The 21,641-nt window shown below is 35.9% G+C and overlaps 1 protein-coding gene and 1 long non-coding RNA gene across 2 annotated transcripts in view; one reads left to right on the top strand and one right to left on the bottom strand.

Annotated features, from left to right (window-relative positions):
• LOC145685106 (cell adhesion molecule 3-like) overlaps positions 1-21,641 on the top strand; it is a 383,448-nt gene that overhangs the window by 259,325 nt on the left and 102,482 nt on the right. The gene's annotated exons all lie outside the window — the stretch shown is intronic.
• On the bottom strand, positions 11,972-20,748 carry LOC145685935 (uncharacterized). The gene is made up of 3 exons (XR_014131501.1): positions 20,606-20,748; positions 17,039-17,258; positions 11,972-12,457 (listed from the first exon to the last, which is right to left on the bottom strand). It is a non-coding gene; the product is annotated as an uncharacterized LOC145685935 (long non-coding RNA).

Raw genomic sequence — 21,641 nt, 5'->3', positions numbered from 1 at the left:
CTTTGTATGTGACACTATAACGACTACTGTGTCACTGTTAGGGACATGTATGTCACCAATAGCATAAAACAATACGAAATATCTGCTACTTAAGTATGATTTTTGCATGAACTGTAAATAAATAAATGAACCCATCCTTCCAGCAGAATGAGAACTATCAGTAATTGCTGGCAACAAATAACACTATTTTTTGCGCCTTAAACTTCATTTTGATCAACTTTCTCGAAAACTTCGCATCAGAATTTACTCTCAAGCATCTCATTTATTCAGCTCGATGTGATCTGTCGATATGTTTCATCTTTGAACAATATTATACGAGGGAACGCCAGTAAGTTCTTACCCTCATCATGATAATAGATGTCCTGGTAGTAGCTGATCCACGGGAAGGGCAGTGGTGGCTACCACTTTCCTCTAAAGGTTACCCTTTTTCTTTTGAGCTCATTTTATTTTACGATACATAGAGCCACAAGTCCCTCCCGCGCCTCCTCGCTCCCAACAATAGTTTAATAGAATTCTCTGTAAATGCACAGACAGATCTTGACGTCGTCGTTCTAAGGCTTCAAACGAACTAATATTGCACTACATTATTATGTTTTAATGTAAAATTCAGTATTTCCATCCTACATTCATCTTGCAGGAGATGATTTCCCCTCTCGAACTGACCCTTCTGAATCCACTGGTTTTTGCTAGTAATGTAAAAATTTGCATAATGATAGGTTGGCATCCTATTAATATGTCTGCTAATTTGTGACTTTACAGGTCCTGTTGAATTAAGGTGAATTTTAATTTCCAAATACGGGATACATATGAATCGGGAGAGGGGGGATACGTCATTTTTTTTAGATAGCCTAGCATGTTGAATGCCAGCAGTATTGTTAAGTCAAAAATTACCAGTGATAACGCAACATTTCCTAACTCCAGTAATACCAACAATCGCCCTTGCATTGTCAACTATTTACTTCATCATTGAATATCCGTTCCTGGTCAAGATAATGTAATTTTTGCTGATACTTTTAGGATGAATGAATTTTCTGTAAAACTTTATTTTTTCACTCAACAGTTTGTTGGAATTAGTTTAAGTCGAATCAAAATTAATCTTATTGGTTTGCACAGCTTATTAGTTTCTGTCGGGCCAGTATCCACGGGGGGCTAGGGTGGGCTGCCTCCCCCCTAAATTTTCACTAGACCCTCCTAAAATTTTCACGGTAGGCTTGCAAATGAACTATAATATGGTTGGGTCGCCCCCCTAACTTCTACCGGGCCCCCCTACATTTTTGGCCTGGCTACCGGCCTGGTTTCTGTTTCAGTTCATTGGTTTCTGTATATAGGCACTTGGGTTTTATCACTTATCCACAAAGTATTCATGTGTGAGAATACATGTTCAGGCGGAGCATTAGTCCCAGCTAAACAGAGAAGAAATTCTACGTAAGTGCTGTTTCAACGATTCTTGGTGTCATCATTTCTACTGACATAGTGGCTTCTTTCAATGCACAAGTGTAGGCGTGACTTAAAAGTTTCCCAATGAGTATTGTACCAAAAATAGCTCTGTACACAGTCATTTTAACGAAAAAAGTATAGAATTTGCTCTGATTATCAACATTTTGAATAACAATAACGGGACACTTTGTCAATCTTTTTCTTAAAATCAGGACAGTTAGATGTTCAGTTTGAGAACCATACAAAAAAAAACAGAAAACGATTGAAAAAGAGGACTGCCCTAACTAGAACGGGACGTCTAGTCATCTTATGTTGAGTTAATGTTACAATCAGAAAAGTAGGCGGTAGCAGCATGTTGGTATCAGTTTCAGTATCAGCAGTATCAATTTAATCTCAATAGATTCATGGATATCGTACGGCATGAATTATCCAGCGTTACCAGAAAAATTGTTTTTCTCAAACATAAAGCACGAGAATTTAACACCATGACATTTACTGATATCAGTAGCGTTATTTCAGATTTTGCCATGGGGGAGTCACTAGTAAGTTTTATATTAATATACATATACAATTTATTTTTTAAAAAAGCAAGTATTTCAGAAACTCAGGAGAGCAATTACCCCCTGCCTTTCCCAAATGACGTCATGATTGCCTCGTCTTTGGACATTTTTTCCCTTTAATAGTATTGTGTTCTAAACATTATTGGAACAATTATATTTAGTAAGTACCCAGACCGTCACCATCCTTTGATTCAATTTGTTATAAATAGTGCCTGAAAAAACTGGAAGGACAGTGCTGCCACTTATTACCATTAGTTTAAACTGAGCTTAAGCAAAACACTGAACAAGCCGTCAGTATTATAACTGATTTCTGGGTTTCAAAAAAAAAGAAAGAAAAGAAAAGAAAAGAAAGAAAAAGAAAAAACACTTCTTGGAAAACGTTTCGTATGACAAGCATCTTAGGCAGATGTCGTCACGCATTTGAAATCAAGATTTCTCCTCCCTCTCTCTCCTCGTTTTCATTTTCTAATGCCTTTCCAACATAATTCTTTGGCTCATTACCAACAGTTAATGGAAAATCGATAAAAGTCGTTTTGCATTCTAGTAATAAACTACTACGGTATCAAGTCTCAACTGTTTCTTTTTAGTATGTCAAACGGTTATTTTGCATTTCTTTTTTCTTTTTTTCATTTCAAATCGTTAAAGCAAGCAAGCACCCGTTTTCCTTATGATGTTAATGATGGGAGTATTTACTTAAATTTTAATTTCAGATATAGAGCTCTTTAATGTATCTCCCGGAATAAATTTCTACAATTTTCTTAATGTACAACTCAAAAACATCAAACATACACCAACCAGTACCGGATTTATTGTTTCGCCGCCCTAGGCCAAAGGCGTTTGTCTTCCCTCACGAGGACATCCAAAATTTTAACACAATAGAAAATAAAAATAGTATAATTATATAATGCATGCCTTTATTTTAATGAATTTTGATTTTGAATCTGCCGTAAAGAAAGATTTCAATTAATACATATTTATTATTTTTTAGTATAAGTTATAGACAATAATTGGTTTTATTTTTACAAGTGCAATAATAAAATAAATTCATTTTGAATTTTCATCCATAATAATGTGAATATTCAAACACTAAAAATACTAGGTAAGCATTAATTGCAAATTTGGAGCGTAAAGATCGACCTTTGTTTAATGCATCAATTGTTTTCGTGAATTAACACGACATTCAAATAATTGAATTTGGCATATCAATACAAAGCATAATGGCTTTGAAAAACTGTGTTCGCACAACAAAACGGAAAAAGGGCTTATTCCTATTTCTAATGCTGAAAATTCTATTTTCCGTTGTTTACAATGAGAATTCGAAGCTTTTCCAAATGCTTTTCCAATGTTAATTCTATGGCTATCCCGTTTTTCGTTGATTATTCCTCAACGGTATGTCCAGTCGGGGACATGTGGCCCCCCTACAAAACTGATCGTGCTCTCTCAAATCACGGTATCAAATTTGATGAAGAAAGATTTTGGTATGTCGAAAGAGTATCCGGATAAACAAACGCCTAAGTCTAATAAATAGAAGCTTTGCCCCAATCACTAAAACGAGTAAAACAAAAAAATTCGAGTACTTCCTTTGTTCATAATGTTCTTTCGGCAGCCTAACCACCTGTCTTGCTCCGTTTGCTACCACGTGGTTATAGCATAAGAAATTATGACCCCTTCCAGCATAACCCTGTTGTTGCATAATAACACCAAGGCGAAACAAACTTCTTTCTGTCAATATGTAATATAAATACATACAGCAAAATACTTAAACCCAAAAATCCGGTTTAAACAAAAAAAAAAAACTGGTTTAACCCCTCCCCCCAAAAAGGGTTTTTGGCCTTTTCAAAAACAACCACGGTTCTTGCCAACCCTGCTTACTTGTGTAGATAAGAGGTTAAAAATTTCTTATTATATACATTGGTTAATCCTTTGGAATTCATATGTTAAAAATATGTTAAAAATTTAAATTGTTTGAAATATCTTTTCGAAATTCATGGTTTTAATTTCGAGGTTTTATATTATTATCGGCATCAACCACTAATTAAATGAGCTTTTGTGTTATAGAGAAGCGAAACAAAGTCTACTTTATCAATTTAAAGCAGAATTTTGAAAAAAGCCCAAAATTTCCCAAGCAAAAAAGCGAAGCAGAAAAAAACGAGTTTTTTTTTTCAAACAGCCGGGTTTTTTTCCGAGCCCTCGCATCTCTAATAAGAATAGTTGTAGCAATGGAATGTGGTAACCAATTGCTAATATGTACAGTAAATGGTAGAAACTATGTAAAGGACGTAGTGGGATACGGATTTTTTAATGCAATAAGAGCTTTCTAAAGCAGAAAGTGTCATATTTGTATTTACAGACTAGAGGTAGCAGTCACTGACAGAAGGTAAGGTGCATCATTCCATATATAAGTAACGAATACAAATGCAAACTTACAATTTATTTCTTGTAAGTTGCATTACACCCACCTTGACTCTTACAGATTCGTACAATGATGTAACACTTAAAACGCAGAGACCCCGTATTCGAACATGAACTATTCACTCATTTCTCTTTTCATTCACATTGAGATGCTTACTTGCATGTCCTTTCTTAATGCACGAAGACACATGGATTGCGGTGGATTGGTCCATACTCTTTACATGTACAGCTTTTCTTCCCCCTTTACTTTATACATATGGATTATTTTCCCACATTTCATCTTATTTTTTACATTTTATATTTTCTGTAATCTTTTTTTTTTCTTGCTATCTAGATTGCAGGTTTCTTTTTAACTTCACGAACTCTTATCTGCTTCCGATCTATCTTTCAATTTTCACCCATTTCTTATAAACTTTCCCGATTATGACCAAGTTCTGTGATTAAATACGCATTCATTGTTGATAACAAATTTAGTGAAATAGGTGATTCGGACTTAGGTCTGTACCAAATGTTATAGGTCATTTGAAGTTCCGACGAAGACGAAAACATGCCTTAGTTAACGGACTATATTTTTATGTAACCTTGTCGTCCGATATAACGCTTATTGATATCTTATAATCAAGTTGGTACACGTATCTCAACAATGGTTCCCGTATTAATTTTTAAAGTGTAAATATAGTCTTAAAATTGGCAACGCTGGTAAAGTGCATTTTCTCTTATAGCTTTTATTTGATCTCCACTTCTCATCAGTTCTCTATCGTTCCGGCAGCCTCCAAATGAATTCCAGGGTCACAGAAAGCTTGGTCACAGGGAAATGAGGGACGAAGAGGGGCGGTCTTAACGAAGGCAACTTAGATGTGAGGTCGTGAATAATTTTGTCTGTGGAAATGTGTGTGCTGCGAGAGAGAGAAAGAGAGAGAGAGAGAGATCCCGATTGCATTATTCTGTGGGAAAATAACCCGAAAGCTCTGGAAAACTTCAGCCAGCATCTCTATTTCTTCCGCGTGCTTCTGGCAATAGCAAAGTCTTTCGGAAGTGTTACACCGGGAAGTATAAAAATTTTCAAGATTATCCTTTCTTCATTTCTTTCTTCCTATTTGTTTCTTTCCATTATTCTTTATCTCCGTTCGCCGTTTTGGTAAGATCATAAGAAGAAAACAGTAAAAAGTTTTTCAATTCTACTTTTGTCGTATAATTTTCACGATTGCAGTCGTTAATTTATACGAGTATTGCACTGCCGTACGTACCACAGTCATTTCCTGATTTCGATTATCCCTGGTTATTAAATGAGTTCTGAACTAGATTATTTTTTTGGCTAAAATTCTGAACCCGAATGTAGGAATCTCAAAATAGTTTACCTCTTTTTTTAATTGTTTACAAGTTTCTAAAGAACCTAGACAGATATAAACGCAAGAATATTCCAGAGCTCGCTTGTGACTATATGATTAGCAAGGACGCCCAGGTTTGATTCCCGATAGGGCCCAATATGGTATGAAACTGAAGGTCCACGTTTCATATACAAGAGAGAATATTTAACTAAAAATAAAAAATAAAGACCAAGTTACTACTAGATACTGAGCAAAGATGCATTTTTAAAACGAAATCTAGCGCTCATATTCCTGTATCGATGAATGCACAGGTAACATGAAACATATATATTATTCAAATGGAAGAATGCACTGTATTTATTTAGAGAAGTTCTACTTTACTCCGGCAGTGTTTGTTGTAGGGTTTCTTGCGACCAAGTGAAGTAGTAGAACATTGTTGGGGAAAATTCGAGAATTCTAGCGGGAAAATCCGCTGTGTGTTCGCAGTCACCATGCTAAATCCGCAACTGCCATTCTTGTATGGGGGAAATAAGCTATTTCTTTGCCATAATTCTCAAAGATTAAATAGTGTGTCACATGTTTGTGATATGGTCAATCCTATCCTCCGACCTCATCTTCCACCAAGACGATTGCATATCACCAGGGCAACCCATCGTGAAGTACATGGCGTACCATTCCTCGACATGGAGACGTGGTGGAACAGCGCCTGACCGCTAGACGGGCTCCGACAATAGCCATCCTCCTGCTGAAAATCTCTTCAATGAGCACGGATACCATACCTCGAACGGACGTTCAATATACACTATGTGATCAAAAGTATCCGGACATCCCCAAAACATACGTTTTTCAGGGGACATTCCCAGCTTCCGCTGTAGAGCTGGTAACTCATTTTTGATAGTAGCAGTGATGCCGGGTGCATGTAAGTAAACGTTTTATCATGGTAATTTCAAAGTTTGTTTTTCATTGTTTTTCAAGAATTGCATAATGTAGACAGATCCTTAGCATACCTTTTGATGCACTGAAACATCAGCAAAATTGCCAATTCAGAGTATTAATTTATGAAAACTATGATTTCCCTAGTTCCCCTTACAGAGGACTCATCCGATTAGTTATCGGTGGAAATGAAAAATTATTTTTTCTGCTTCATAGTTTCCAAGCTACTCCAACTAAACTAGAAAATTAACGACAGAACATCCATACGTATGAGTTATGAGTCAATTTACATGTTTTTTTTTTAATTGATTTACACCTTCGGTTACATCTGGCAACACTATGTAGTTCCTAGTGTACTTCAATCATTGCCTCCTAGTTTGAAAACATATGAATGAACAAGGCTTCATTTTGGTATAACGATTATTCGTGTATCACTTCAGGTTCAAAAGTTCTACTATTCCAAACTTCGGGACACCTTATAGTTATTATAAAGTTAAGTTGTGACAAACTGTAGCTTTTGGGCCACTAGCGTTAACTCTTTCTGTAGGGAGAAGACTATGACCAGTCACGATTAGATGTAACTTACAATGGCAGGATGGTTCTTGCCTTCTTCCTGCTGGTGCGTGTCTACGTTTATATAGGCCTACTAGTACAAAAACTAGTTTAGAAGAACGAAAATAGCTCCTGGTCCTGCTATCAAAGCTTGCAATATAGTTTTTGACCTCCTTGTTTCCCTCGCTAGTTTGTTTCTTTATTTGTTACTCAAAGATAATATATAAACATTTTTATTTAATGAGTTGGCAGCACTTCTACGCTGCAAACTACATTGTTTACAGCGGCTACAAAGCTTCGTGAACGTGTACAAGAAATATTAGAATTTAAAAATCTGCAGTTTTGCTTGCATGTCCTATTATGCATTTAAACTTGAAGAGATGCTATTTTCATGATGTTAGATTCATTTTTGCTTTTTTCCCTTTGTAATTATGTTATCGAGGTAGAAAGCCTCTTGGTGAAGGGTAAATAACCCTCTTCATTAGGTAGGTTGTATTAGGCTAACCGGTATCTAAAAACAATGTGAGAGGACTCGTGTCTGGAATAATAGTTACAGAATGTGCAATAATAGTTACAGAAAATGATGCCACATTTACGCTGTTTTGCTATTCCCGTCTTGTAGGATTCCTTTTTTTATTCAGAAATCAAGGTTGCCAAATAAAAATAGTCAAAATAAGGGACTGGTTGACGAGTTTCAATAAGTACGTATTACGGGAAGAGTTTTGATAAACATGAGAAAAAGTGAGCCAGGCATCAAATAAAAAGAGTAATCATTTTACACTGATGAACTAATACAAAATTATTATAAGAACAATTACGTAAATCTTACTTTTAGAACATTGGATTTAGGTTACTTAAACTTTCTTCAAAAAATCGTACTTCACGCTTGACCTAACTGCACTTATAATCTTTTTCAAGGTTGAATTTTTCTTTAGGCTGTCCAAAAACTCAACTTTCATCAATTGAGCAGAACCCCTATTTCTTGTGTCAATCCATTTCAGATTTATATGTGAGAAAGCTTTTCACAAATGAATTTGACAGTGGGATACTTAGGAAAAAGGAGACGACCTTAAATAAATTTGGCAACTCAGAGCTTTTCTGAAATAGCATATGCCATTTACTACCCACACTCATGACGACTCATTAAAAATTGTGGGCTTTAACCCATATATGCCTAAGGGAGGGAGGGGTTAACGACCCGCTTTTTCGATTCGAGGTAGTTTAATATGGTTAAGAACGATTGTTCTTTTTATGCTTGACTTCCATTTTCTAATGCCTTTTTTTACTTGCCTTTGTATATACATAGTTATTTGCATGAGACACTACATCTAGTTAATTAATTATTTTTCTCCTGGAACCTGTAATAGCTAGTTCTACTCACCCACCTTCCTCCACAAAAGATATTATACACCTTATGCACTTTCTTTTCCGAACTTTGCATAGCGTTATTAGAAAGACAAGATAACACTATAATTATGTTATGAACTGTATAGCTTTGGGTAATATGGATTTTAGAAGCTACTAGAATCAATTACCCGCTTTGCTGGGTTAAATTAAGAAAAAATAGTAATATGTTTCGTTAGTCACGTTTTAGTATTACTAACGCGCTCCTTGATATTGGTCATTATATATATATATATATATATATATATATATATATATAGAGAGAGAGAGAGAGAGAGAGAGAGAGAGAGATCCCCTCCCACAATTTTTGCGGGGCTGAATTTGGATTTAAATGGCATCAAAAATCACTTTCACTTTTATTTTTTACATATAACTCAGCCTCCCCCTCCCCTACGTTGCACCGTCAAAGTTCAATGATTTAAATTATTATAAGCCCGAACGTCATCTATATTGAAAATTTGATCGAGATCGATTTGGTGGTTCAGGAGTTATTAAGTTTTATTTGTTTTTATATATCTGTCCCCTCTCTTTCCTCTTACCTAAGGTTTACCGTCAAAATGATATGATAAAAACCAGCCCAGGTCCGAACTTCATCCATATTAAAAATTTGATTAAGATCGATCCTGTGGTTAAAGCGTGATGAAGTCACAAAGGCGATCTTTTATTTTTATTCTTTTTACATATATCTCCCTCTCCCCCTCCTGTAGGTTGCACCGTAAAAATGAAATGAAGAAAACATCCCAGACCGAAACTTTATCTATGTTGAAAGTTTGATGAAGATCGGTCGGTGGTTCAAGAGTTATTAAGTTTTATTCATTTTCATATATTTCCCCTCCTCTCATCTCCTCTCACAAGATCTACTGTCAAAATGAAATGATAGAAAACTTCCCAGGTTTGAACTTCAACGTTGAAAATTTGATTGAGATCGATCGGGTGGTTCAAAAGTAATTAATCCACAAATTCACTTTTATTTTTATATTTATTGATTTTTGTATATCTCCCCCTCCACCCCCTTCCCTACGTTGTTCCATCAAAATGAAATTATAAAAGTCATCCCAGTCACGAACCTCATCTACATTGAAAATTTGATCAAGATCGGTCGAGTAGTTCAAGAGTTATTAAGATTTATTTATTTTTTTCTATGTCCCCATTCTTCCCCTCCTCTAAGTTGTACCGTCAAAGTAAACTGCTAAAAACACTCCCAGGCCAGAACCGCATCTACTTTGAAAATTTAATTGACATCCGTCGAGCGGTTCAAGAGATTAAGTCACAAACATAGTCACTTTCAATTTTATAATATACAGTACATACAATTTCAGGTGGGTTGTTAACGACCCAGTGGGCAGGCGGGTCGTTATATTGTATTTAAGTTAATTGTTTGTACAGAGACGATTTTTACATCATTTAACAATAAAAGAATACATGTTTTTACACAGAAATAATTATATCGCCATGGTTGCAAGCAATTTATACGAGGCAAGACTATTCGTTTTGCATTCAAAGCGTGCGCAGCTTGTAGTAGATTAGTTTATTCCCTGCAGTTTGATTTGTATCAAGGAAGAAGCGTCGCTGAACGAACTACGCATAATTTAGGTGAATCTGTAGTTCTTGGATTGGTTGAAAATATTCAAGCCATGTATACGGACCTTTGTTTCTCCTTATTTTTTTGACAATATCTTTACGTCATCAATGTTATTAGTGGAACTTTCAAAAAGAGGTTTCTGTGAAACATGAACCGTAAAAGAATATTGCGTTAGAAAATGCCCTTTCCCTGCAAAGTGCTGAACGTTCTTCCTCTTCAGAGAAGAGAAAAGTAAACATTTCCCAGCCAAATTTCATCAAAATGTACAGAAAAAATATGGGCACGGTGGATAGAATAGGGCAGAATATAGATGCTTACCGTATTGATATCAGAGGCAAAAAGTGGCACATACCCATTGAGTTTTGGATGTTCGATGTTGTGATGAATAATTCTTAGCTTTTGGCAAGAACAAAAGGCCCAACCAGTGAAAGTTTAGTATTTCGAAGAGACGTAGTGCAGGCTCTACTGCAAAAGTATGGAACTGCTCCAAGTGCACTTGGACCAATTACACCAAAAAATCCGGGAAATCATATATCGCCAGTAGCACGTCGTCACGCTGCAGAACAAATTATTATTTTGAAGCAACGGAGGCATCGTTATGGTATTTGCAGTACTAAAACAACTAAAGGTGTAGACAATGTGGTGTAACGCTCCACGACAAATGCTTCGCTCCGTTTTGTACATGGTTATGTTAAAAAAACTAACCAAAACTTGACGAACAATTATTTTTTATGCAATATATTTATATACAGGGTGTCTCAAAAGTCCCTGACAAAGGGTAAGTCTGTTATTATCAGAGGTACAAGATGTAAGAGGGAAAACCGTTTCCAAATGTGATGTTTTCAATCTAAGGTGAATATTTTTTTTAAAAAAATCGATCGAGCCGTTTGGCTGTACTCTTTATGTGCACAATGTTGAATGAAAATGCAACGTTGCCATTTACCGAGAGGTGGATACATTTTGTAAGAGTATGGTGAATGAGGGCATCATTGAAATGGAAGCTGGCCATTGACACGTTAGCGTAAAAGACAGTAGATTCTTTGACTTATGTTAAGGGTTCACGTAAATGGCAACGTCGCATTTTCATTTAACTTTGGGCGCATAAAGAGTGCACAGCCCTAACGGATCTTCCGATTTTAAAATTTACTTCATTTTATATTAAAACATCATATTTGGAGACGGTTTCCCCTCTTACATTTTGTTGTAACTTTGATAATAACAGAGCTACCGTATGTCAGGGGACTTTTGAGACAACCTGTATACAGCACTTTATCATTACATAGAGGATTTTATCGTATTCTTTGCTGATAAATGTTCTAAAACTTGAAACTGTGTACAACTAAATTAGTAACAAACTGTATGCCCACTGTATCCGAAAATCCGGGAAAATAAATGTTTTTGAAAAAATAAAGCATATTTCTTTTATGTACGCCATATTTGAAATATTCACTCAGAATATGAACAAAATCGCGAACAAAAAATAGTTCTGGGCATATATGGGTTAAATCGCGAACAAAAAATAGTTCTGGGCATATATGGGTTAAAGTCGTTGTCTGAGGTAAATTTGTCATTTGGGCAAAATACGGGACTTTTGCCGTCCCGTATCGAAACTCCCCAGGACAAATTCATAAAATAAGGGACTGTCCCTTAAAATCCAAGACATTTGGGAACACTGTCAGGAACTTCTACTCTTGATTTGTACGTATACTCCACTAATATTACACACATGTTTCTCCCTCAATAATAAGCACAGTCAAACACTCGAGTGTTGATTCTTTTATTTAAAAAAAAAATATGAGTAGTTATGAATTAATATTTCGTAACGTATTAAACTTATCAAGTCAGTATTGACTTCATTAAAAAAAAAATAGGTGGTGTTTAAAAAAAATTGAATGTATGTAACATGAAACGCTTGTTTACAGTAATGAATTCAGATTGTAACTACATGGTATGGGATTTTTTTTTTTTTTTTTTTTTTTTTTTTTTTTTTGTAAACAGAAATATATTGTATGTATCTTGTGTACTACAAAGCAAATGACGAAATAAGAAATAAAAAAAATCCAGAGAAGTTAAACTTTGTATCAACAACTATTTGCATCCGCAGCAACTTCATAAAAGCTCTGCTGGACAATGGCTAGATCGTAAATTATCCTGTTATTCCTGTCAGGCTTTGAATATGCCTGTTGCTTCCACAGTAAGCGGCCATTAAATTTTGAGTCCATTCCGCTTTTAAGCAAACTGTAATAAAACTAAAAAAAAGATACAAATGAGTGACATTGTTTGAGGCTAAGAGTGCTCTCCAACCGAATAATGTTAGAAATATTTTACTTTAAACCAGAAAAGTGAAAATGTCACCTAACTTCTAATTATCTGTCTGTGACATAAAATGGTAGACAAAATAAATTGTTAGTTATTCCATTTCACATCTCCTTTTATGCTCAGTATTTAACTTATAGAACACAAAAGAACGGTTTGAATTATTTTGTTTAACTTATGAAAAACAGCAAGTACACACAACTAATTAAAATATACACATTAAGTTAAAATGTATCAGTGCAATTAAAATAAATAAGAGTTGAGTTGATTTTGAGTTTATCGTCCCGTTCAGCAGCGAGGCTATATGCGACGTGGACCTACTGATTAACGTGGAATCCGAACCACATGAGCTCCCGCCGGGAATCAAACCCGGGTCTCCCGCGCCAAAAAATAAATAAGATATCAATGCACGACTTCATAAATTGATGTACTGCTTTACCGAAAACTTCAATATAGGGTGAGTATTTTGTAGTATTTTCGACACTTCAAACCAACAATACGATGTTTTTCAGTATTTTGAGATTATATCAAGTGTTGCCTTACTGAACACTTCAAAATTTTACATGCATAAAAAACTCAAAATCTACTTTTAAGAAGAAAAAACTACTTCTCTTCTCAAACCTCTTTTCCAAACTACTTCAGATTAATGCGTCCAACTTTTGAATAATAATTTTCTGTATATTGCTTTATTAATGGTTGTAAATAAATAAAACAATTTATCCGAAAGTTTAGCTTACTTCGTTTACCAAGTGTTAGTTTTTACATACCTTTGTATCTTCTCGTTATTCGATTGACTTTTTCTGAAAATAGAATCAACACTATAACTGCCGAAAATGTATTACAAATTTTGAATTACGTGTTGTTGAATAAGGTCGTATGTGGAAAGACACCATGAACATACCATCGCGAATGATTTTCTTTTACGAGTTCAAACTGGGACATTCTGCACATTTAACCGATAAAACTATCAAAATAGTGTATTTAGGTCAGAAATGGTGAAAGAACGCACCTATGTGAATTTCGTGTCGTTGACATCATTGAAAAATGAAACATGAGGTCAACGAACATTATATTATAATGAGCTCCTCAGAAAACACCAGATTCTCGGGAAAATGTTCCCGCAATTTCAGACGAGCTATAAATAGACCATATACACAGTGTTCTTCGGCAACTTCGTGCAATCCGTAAGATGAAAAAGCTAGACTCATCGATGCTTCACAATGTGACACTGTTTAGAGCCATTCTATTTTAAGTGTGCCCTCGGAAAATATGTGAAGCATACTTCGGCCCCACCCCCACCGCCCTCTTACGGAAGAAACTTTCCGTTTGCTTTGGGGAAAGAAGTGAATGACCTGGGCCGTGTTGCCGATTTGTCATTCAGTCTTTTGGTCATTGGCGAATGAAAATCGTAGACTGCTTACAATGGCTAACAAGATAGTGCACCGGAAAGCCCGTCAATCTGACAACCCTGTCTACATCCAAACTAGGTCAAAGCAACTTATCCCTTCTCTTTCGAGGGAGACATGGGAAAACATACATCAATTGCAGCGCCAGTAAGGGCACAGTTGAAATAAAAAGACTCTAACAAGGATTGCCATCTGAAGAAGTACAGTTCTCTTAGTGTACCGAATAACTTACGTTTCATCCATTTAATTGTCACTACTGATGAAAAATTGATCTGTCATCACAGGTCAGTAATTGAATTTAATAGGTTATGTGCCACCTATATTGCAACAAAAACATCACCTATGGCCAAAATACATTTTCTTCATTTCTAGTTTATATGTGTCATTCTAAGCAGTAATATAATCGTTTTAGATACTATGTAATATTGATATTTTCTTGTAATGATACGTGAGTCTCACGCGGTCCTAGATAGACCGACGCCCGGATTGGGCTTAGTGCCTGCGTGAAATAGGCATGTCACCACGCAAAGTTTAACCGATTCTGTCCGGATTTTCCCTGGACGAGTTTAGTATAGCGAAAACTTCTGCATGCATTGTTATACTTTTACTCCAGCTGATTGTTGTCTCCAGCGGCGTAAATCTGTCTTCCACATTGGGGAGACGGCTAAGACCGTTCATATCTTTTGTAGTGGTGTTTAAAATATTTATGAACTTGAAAAACAATACTGTGGAGGATGAGGAGAGCAGAGTTGTCTTCAACATTGGGAGGCGGGCAGATTTGAGGCTTATTCTGGGGGAGACATCAATTTCATCTCACTTTCTTTTGTGGCAATCGGACACAAATCATCACATTTCTCCCCCCTAAAAAAAAAATTTCAAATCGGATTATTGGTTCGGACAGTCCCCCACCCAGTTCCAAGATTGGAGGGGACATGTCCCCCTCATACCTCCGGGATTTGCGCTAGTGGTTGTCTCGCCTCAGTTTTGATTGACTTGAATAATACATTAGACCTGTGGAAAATACGATCTATTTTTTCCACTTTGGCTAGATCCATGTGAGACAACATTGGACTCAGAATTCCAAAGGCCAAGGCTGTTTCTCGTACTACCATACCGACTATTATACACTACAATAGGTTTTAATGTAAAAAGTTAGATCAGTGAGTCACCATAGTCCATACGCTAACAAGAGGTTGTGTGAGACCAACCTGGCACCAGGTGGCTGTAAGGAAATATTTCATGTGAGACCAACGTGGTCTCACGCAGTAGTGAAGCGTACTATGTTGCTCTGAGGCCGGGCCTACCCTGTTTTCTACGGTATATTTTCTTTATCTTTGATTTCTTATGGAATACAGTCAATACTTCAACATTTCGTTTATTTCGGTATAAAAAAGTACAAGGTTGGATACACTTGGAGACCCTTCCGTCTGAGTCTCACCAGCTCGCTAGACAAGCTTACGGGCTATGCTGCTCAGGAGCAAAGCTATTATCACTAGGGATTGCACGCATTCTTGGGAAGATCTGAAGGCTCGCCTCTGGGAGTTTAGTTTTAGCGTTGAAGGCATCTTTCAATGCTATGTAAAAAAAAAAAATGATTTCCTTAACACAGGGTAAGAAGTTTCTGTGTAGAATTATGTATTTCTATTAGTGATAACTTGTTTAATTTAGGTATATACTTTTTTTCGATTTCCGAATTTTTCAAACCCCAACTTTGATGACCGCAGAAATAGTGTCAAACAAAGAGTTAGATTCGCAACTATCACTTATAAAAGACTGACTAGCAAAATACCCGTTCTTCGCACACCGAGAATACGTTTCATTTTGTACATAAAATACTAAAGGGGACTGAATTTGGATTTAAATGGCATCGACAGTGTCACTGTTTCTCTCAGCGACGCTGAAAACTACGTAATTGACAATAATGTCGATCATTTTCTATCATTTTTTGTATATCTCCTTCTTCCCTTGGATTTAAACAGGACCGTTCATCTCAGCCAACCCGAAAACTATGGATTCGAAACTAAAATCGGTCATTTTCGATCATTTTTAGATATCTTCCCCTCTTCCTCCTCTAAGTTGACCGTCAAAGTGAAATGATAAAGATTTAAACAGCATCGGAAGGGTCACTGTTCATCTCAGCGACCCCGAAAACTATGGATTCGACACTATTATCAGTCATTTTCTATCATTTTTAAATATCCTCTCCTCTTCCCGTACGTTGCATCGTAAAAGTGAAATGATATAAACCATCCCAGGCCCGTACCTCGTCTATGTTAACATAGGGTGGTTCAAGACATAAAGTTTTATTTATTTTTATATATCTCCCCCTCCCCCCGTCCCCCAAGTTCTAGCGTCGAAAAGAAATTAAGAAAACCTTTCCAGTCCCAAACCTTATTTATATTGAAAGTTTTATCGAGATCGGTTCAACAGTTATGAAATCACAAACATAGCCACTTTCAATTTTATATATTAGATTTGTAAACTTATACAATATTGTAGTTTGTAATATATGCAGTTTTTATATTGTGATGGATTACATAGTAATTAACCTTACTTATGGTTAGGTTTTTCCACCTTACTACTTTAGTTTCAGGTCAGGTATAAGCATAAATTATATTCCTGTAATCATCTTTTTTTATTGAGTACTTATTTAACTTTCTTTATCATAAGAACGTACAGTTTACATAGAGATCAAATCATAATCTACAGCACGTCACTGCCAGCTACAGTACAGAGAGTATTACTATACACTAAAATATGGTGAGTTCTTGTTTCATGTCAAAAGACCTTGCCCAAACTTATAATATTAGGTTGCATTTTCCTCTGTTTCGACGTAATCAGAATCACCCGATGTCACCATTTCGTTAAAAACTGCAATTATGAAATAAGCAAGGGCGATCCAGAGTGGAATAAGTAAATAATATAACGGTATTTCCCATCTCTCCAATTCCAGATATAACGAGATAGATATCAAGGCAGTCAGCTGCATAAGATACATAGTACCGTATAAAAATCTATTAACTAATGACAAAACAACAATATTTTGTCTACCACACAGAACAAGAAGCATTGGACATAAGTCACCCAAAAGGGAGAGAAATATCTTACCCTCCAGAATCCAAACTGGGCAAAACACTAGTTCCCACTTCCAGTTCACTCTTCTTTCTAGCTTAAGAGTAACAAAAATCACGAACAATTGCACATACATCCAAACACAAATAGCTTTCACGCAAGGATCCATTGTGTCAATGATTCTTGCACTCCTAGAAGGTAGTGAAAACTGCTGAAGCTGCTTCAATGGTATCTATCGCTTCAAAATATATCTGGTCTGCAAAAAAAAAAAAAAAAAAAAAAAAAAAAAAAAAAAAAAAGAATGAATAGAATCTATAAAACTCAATTATTAACTGAAGTGTTTAAAAAAAAGTATTAACTTTTTTTAAAAGTCGGAATGGTAAATATTGGCTGAGGAATGTTAATTTCTAGCACATTAATAAGTGTCATATGGAAGAGGAGTCCCTTTTAAGTATTGTGGGCATATAAGAAGTGGGCCTAAAGTTTATAGTGGGATCCGAGCCACATGACCTCGAGTTGTATATTGAACCTTGGATTCCCGAATCGAAAGCGCGTATGCTAAACGTATAACCATGAGAAAGTTCTAGATTCAAATGGATTTAGTGTGAAGTCACATGAAATTAAATTCATTTTTTAAACTTAACGTCCCATGGTTACACCCTTTAGGCTAAAGGAAAAGGTTGGTTAATGGAAGTGAGTGATTTAAAGAATTTGTGGAATGAGAATGCAGGAAAAAAGAGAATGGCCGCCAAAAAAAAGAGAAATTGAAGTAGGGTCCCCCTTTGTACCAGAAAACAACGCTCTACTTTACTAATGATATGCATTCTTGAACCTAGAAATCCTCTCTCCACTAATTTTAACCCTAGACTTTACGAGTAAGTCTTTAATTTCCGACAAAACACATAATGTACTATAAACATTTGAGTAAGATTAATAAATATTTAGGAAAATGAATCATATAAAATTGGAAAGAACGCACTCCCTTATTATTGGCCCATTCTAGCTGCAAGCAGTTAAGACGACTGGAAATTCTCAACAAAAAAACGACATGTTCGACAAAATTGTATATTTTATGAAGGTATCATATAATTTTTATTTAAATTTTCAAAGTTAAGTTAGTCTTGATATTTGACTGATTAACTACAAGAATGAGGATTATGTAAAAAAAAAAAAATCTCAATAAACACATACATAATATTGTATTAAACTCGAATAATATTTACGAAAATATAGAACATATTTTTATAATCTGGGAGGGCTGGCGAGAAGTTTGCTCTCTGGTTCTCGATTGATTTTAAATCTAAGTAGTTACAATGATTGTGAAGCCTCAAAATATATGTGCCATATTCCATAAAACTCTAATGTTTTCACGAAAGATAAACGTGGATCATATTTTTTAGTAGAAGCGGGATAGTAATCTATACTACATTAGGGAACTAAAATCATCATTCATTCTTTACTGATTTTAGTCCCAAGCACAGGCGATTTCGAAGAAAAGTCAAAGAAATTAGCATAATGTTGTACCAAAACCGATTTAGTTATCGTGAAACTCTAAAAAAGGTCGTGGGAGGTAATACCATTATGTTATTCTTTAATAATTTCAGCTTCATGTAGGATGAATGATTGGGAATTTTTAAAGAAAATTTACAACAAATTGCAACAAAATTGAACAGCTGTAACAGAAATTACCGAGGAACCTAATTTTTTTTTTCGGGGAACCGGATCTGGAACAGTTCCATACAGAACTGTATCCATGACAGTTGAAAGTTCATGTGAGGTACTAAACTTTATCTACTGCACAATAAGTAATACTTATTAAATTTTACGGTACAATGCACAATCCAGCCGCACATCAACAAGTATAAGACTATGTCCTAAAGAGGGATAATGGATAAGAGTACGGTAGAGTAGGGTAGGGTACGGTAGGGATAAGTAGGATCGGATTAGGTAAGGGTTAGGGAAGTTTGAACCCTCTTGTTAAAATTAATTTCTTGTGTCTGAGTAAGGATACCAACCGGTGCGGGTGTTGTAAAATTTAATCAATTAGGGTCGGATTAGCTAAGGGTTAGGGAAGTTTGAACCCTCTTGTTAAAATTAATTTCTCGTGTCTGCGTAAGGATACCAACCGGAGCGGGTATTGTAAAATTTCATCAGTATTACTTATTGTGCAGTAGCTAAAATTTAGAACCTCACATGAACTTTCAACTGTCATGGATACAGTTCTGTATGGAACTGTTCCAGATCCAGTTTCCCGAAAAAATACAGAATTCCCGCATAAGCTCGTCCCTTCGTACATTTAAGGTGACTACAGCTTGTCTATAAAAATATTATGTGTGTATGCAGTGTATACTTCCGTATAAGCCACATTACATCCCTATGTTGTTGTTGTTTTTTTTTAACTATTTTCGGTACTATCCTATTTTAGGAGGGCACACTTATATTTATGAAATTTTACCTTCTCTTAGCATGAAATGTACTCTTACTGCCTTAGAAAGTTTTTCTTAAAGGAGGAGTAACATTACTGGCTGCAAATTGTCTTTACGAGGTGAGTAGATTATAAAACAAACCAATATTAAGACACCAATGAACTAGTGCTAGGTGGCCACTAAAAAGCACGAATACTGTCTAATTGAGCCAGGGCAGGAGTGCAGCAGGGAGAACTGCCCTGCAATGCGGAGCTACGTAGCGAGGATAGGTATACGCATAAACAAGGAAAGTGGAAAAGCACTTCATATAACATGAAAACACATGTCTTGCGTATGGCATAGCTTTGCGACATTTTTATGATCACTTTTAACACTGTCTTTACATAACACTTCACTTCATCGTACATTTCTTAGGGTAACTGCTGTATCGCCGGACCAATTTTAGGAAATTTACCAGGTCAATTGGAGAATTTATTTGTTTGTGAGGAAAAATCAGTGAAAGTCAGGTAAGGGGAATAATAAAAGTTAAGAAAATGATTTATTTGTTGGTTTTTTTTATGTAAGGAGTATGTAATATTTCGCCCAGAGGTCGGTCACTTGTTCTGTGTGATACAGTGGTGCGAAAGGCAGTGTCGAAATGGCTCGTGTATGTCAAGGCTCTGACATAGATTGTAAAATGTACAGAGAAATTTGGGCAAGCCTTCAATTTCATGTCGAGAACAGAACTCAGCCAACCCCTGCGGTGCTTCTAACTCGTTCCTACAATTACTGCTCCTACTACTACTATTACTTATACTATGGATATATAGTAAAACAGCATGCCTAATGTAACGTAATCTAACGTAACTTAATGTAATTCAACCAAATATAACCGAACGCAGTACATTTTGGTACTTTTTTTCGATTTTGAAAGTTGTCCGGCGACACAGCAATAATGCCCATTCCTTACGTTGTACTATGTTGTAACGAGCATACTTGGTATTTCGCATTTCTACCTTATTATACATGTAAGAGGTAATTTCGGATGTTTTGATTAGTTATACAATCCTATTGTGAAATCAAGTAACATATTTCTCAGTAGATTTTACAAATTTATAACTCATAAAATAGGATAACAAACTATCTCCTTATCTAATTAAAAATACCACAGATTTGGTTTATTATGCACACTACTTACTCTTTACTCCTACCAGCACGAGTGAATCTGTTTGTTTACACATCCCACAATGCATAAATTTCAGCTGCTCTTCCCGCTGAAACTGTGGGGCAGTGTTGCCACAGTCCTAGCTCTGGAGTGGGCTGAAAAATAGTACCAAATTGAAAGAAAAAAGGCTCAATCCAATATTTTATACAAGTGTAATGCGTAGTTCTATAACACGAAACTAAGAGGTAAAGTTCTAGAACACTCCCCGCCTCCTCTTGCAAGAGTCCAAATCAAGAAAGTGTTCCTTTAAAAAAAAATACAAAAAGGAGAACCTCGAACAACCGTGGAAGTAGATGAAACTTTTCTCGTACGTAGAAAATATAACAGAGGCCGCAAATTAAAAGAGAAAACAGTTATCATCTTCAGTATGTATTGTAAGAAATCCAAAGCGCCTCCATTTCAAAGTGACCGATAAACCAAAACGGTGTTATGGCCATATATGAAAGAATGTTCTTCTCTCTTTAAGATTTCAAGCTAAAATTTTCTACACTGTTTTTTTTTTTTTTTTTTTCTCGTCTACTTCATGCGCTGCGGGGATGCGCCCATCCCCATCTAGCGTCATTTGTTTCCCGGTACAGTTTGAATTACGAATTTTCTACACAAAGTTCGTAGCGTTATGCGGTGCAACCAGGGTTGGCCTTAGGTAATGCGGGGTCCGATTGAAAACATTTTGCGGAACCTCACGTTTACAACTATATATATACGAGGAGTGACTAAAAGTTTTGAGCCTTCAAGAAACTACAAGAAGTACAGATTTGGTAATACCTTTATTTTTCAACATAATCCCCTTGGACAGCAACACATTTGCTCCAACCGTGCTGCAGTGCTCTTATCCCATTAGAAAAAAAAAAGTTCCTTAGGTTGTGACCACAGAAACGCCTCCACGGCTGTCATGACGTTTATCGCTTGCAAAACCTCGTCCTGCTAGAGTTTTTTTTTTTTAGATTAGGGAACAAGTGGGTCTGAGGGACCATATCTGGAGAATAGGGTGGATGAGGAACGAGTTCAA

Source organism: Thermobia domestica, chromosome 5 (assembly GCF_964235325.1).
Source record: "Thermobia domestica chromosome 5, izTheDome1.hap1.1, whole genome shotgun sequence".
Taxonomy (NCBI): Eukaryota; Metazoa; Arthropoda; class Insecta; order Zygentoma; family Lepismatidae; genus Thermobia; species Thermobia domestica.
The sequence above is the reverse complement of the archived record's forward strand: the minus strand, read 5'-3'. Positions and strand labels throughout refer to the sequence as shown.